The following is a 2,347-nucleotide window of genomic DNA, read 5'->3' as shown; positions in this document are numbered from 1 at the left end:
TATCACAGATTCCTGGCAAGTTCCTGCCCAGTTACAAAGTAGACATGGGCATTAGAAAGGCATGCTTACAAGCTATTCTAGGACCTCCCGGCTCTGATTAACTTTTGAAAGGCCAAACATACATGACTAAGATCTGACACCATCTCTGCCATCCCAGCAGTGGCTTACTGCCTCTGGATGCTCCATCACTTTATCCCAGGAGTGACTTTTCCAATTTTATGGTCGCTGGACTTGAACTCAGGGCTGGAGTGCTGTCCCTCAGCTCTCCAGCTCAAGGCTAGCACTCTGCCACTTTGAGCTCCACACAACTCACAACTCTGTTCCCAGCACTCTGTTGGATGATTAGAGATGAAGACTCTTACAGGGACCTTTCTCTGCCTGGGCTGGCTTCGAACCACAGATTTCAGTTCAATGAGTATTACAAAAGGCCACTTTACTCCAATTAAAAGCGACAGGGTGGTCCACACAGTAGTTTTTAAGCATACTCTTACCTGGAACTTATTAAGGGCCAAAGCTACATCTGACAAACTTGTAGGAATCGTCTGTCCTTTTCTGTAGGCCTGTCTACAATTTTTACAGAAAACCTGCAAGGCAAACTGGAGTAGCAATTAAACAATCATCTTGGCAGCCCTAATTTTTCCTTTACCCAATTTGAAACAAACATTTAGGACAAGTATTTCTTCCAAATTTCATATCTAGAAGTGCATTCTTGATTTCTAAAGCATTTTACTAACAACCACTTTAACACACTTTAGCTTTCATTTGAAGAACTCTGAAGCCTAGACAGGGTAGGTACCCATTGCTTCAGGCTGCTTGTCCAAACCGTGCCATGAATATCTGCTCCTATTCAACAGCAAGACTTCTGACATACTGGGGAGTCAGGAACTGCCTCTTCATTTCTTTCTGTTACTTCCAGTTGCTAGCATAGTTGTGACACGCATAAATATATTCAGTGTATCCATGTAGATTCCCAACATCAAATTGATTGGATCATATCTGTTCTGTCCATACATTGGTGTTACCTCTGCACATCTGATTACTTTCTGAGTGTCATACAGAAGGAACATGCGGAAGAGAACTAGTCCACCATACATTGCCAATGAGTATAGAGTAGCACCAACCACAGTATTAGGTGGCAGATACATGGATCCCAGTGAAGACACAAACACAAGACCCAGGTCTACAATCAGGGGTGCGCCCATGTTTAAAAACTTCTTGCTGGGAGCATACATGGTCACAGTGGAGAGGCCTCCCACAATGCTGGCAGTGTACCAAGCAGCTCTTATGAGAAGAGGTCCCCCTGGTATAGTCAGAGAAGCCACCACTGCACCCATCACACCAGAATGAAGAAACCAAGCAAGATGCTTTGCACCCATATTCTGGTGATATGATATGGACTGAACTAGCATTCCAGCTCCAGTCATGGCTACAAGAGTTGCACCAATTGTCACCCAAGAGCCTCTCAGCATAAAATTCATGAGAATAGGAGATCTGGCTATTGCCAAAACTGACACACCAATACTTCCTGCTAAGTACATATAGGTAGAATGTATCCTATCCTTCACATACTGAGGCCAGATTACAGCCTTTTCAATAGCTCCAATCTCATTAGACATTCCTAAGCCATAGTAACAGTATGCCAAGACCCACAGCAGTCCCTCCAGCAACAAACCACTTTCCCATCTGTTCAGTTTTAAATACTTTTTATATTGATGGTTTGAATGCTGCTTCTTTGAGTTCTTAGGCAGTTTTCCCATGGCACATCCCAACTCTTGTCTTGGTGGCAAGTTCCCTGCTGGGCGTTAAGAGCCATTAATTCTTTGTGATGGAATTCTTCACAACATGGGAGGCCTTGGTGAAAGCGGGTGGAAAACCCTAGAAGGTAGTGTCCGGAGACACACCACCCTTCCAACCAGCATGATGATGAACCAGGTTTACTAAGCAGATCTGAAATGCTCAGCTCCCAGTGATCTCCACCACGCAGTTTCCCTTCCGAGCCTGTGAAACCATGGACATCGCACCTTCTCAGCCCTCTGCCAGTTCCTTACTGTCCCTGCACCTTGCGCAGTTGCTCTGACTCACTGCCTAGAACATCTGAACTCAATTGACGTTTTCCTTAATGCAAGAATTACAAACACCAGTTACAAACACAAGAATCTGGAATCTTTGCTTTTTCAATACATCCAAATTGCAAAATAGCACAGAAATCAAGTTACATCATACAAATAAACCTTTTTAACCTTTTTAAGACTTTCCAATTTTAATCCATTATAAGGGTCAATTTTAGAAATACCAATCAAATCATTTTTACCTTCAGGTTTCCAGAGTTCATCTGAGAACAAAAGAG

At 43.3% G+C, this 2,347-nt stretch overlaps 1 pseudogene; it reads right to left on the bottom strand.

The window, feature by feature from the left end:
- Window positions 1-829: 829 nt before the first annotated feature.
- LOC125350790 lies at window positions 830-1,919 on the bottom strand (annotated as a pseudogene).
- Between the last annotated feature and the right edge of the window lie 428 nt (window positions 1,920-2,347).

Source organism: Perognathus longimembris, chromosome 4 (assembly GCF_023159225.1).
Source record: "Perognathus longimembris pacificus isolate PPM17 chromosome 4, ASM2315922v1, whole genome shotgun sequence".
Classification (NCBI taxonomy): Eukaryota; Metazoa; Chordata; class Mammalia; order Rodentia; family Heteromyidae; genus Perognathus; species Perognathus longimembris.
Note: the sequence above shows the minus strand (reverse complement) of the source record. Positions and strands in the feature narration are given on the sequence as shown.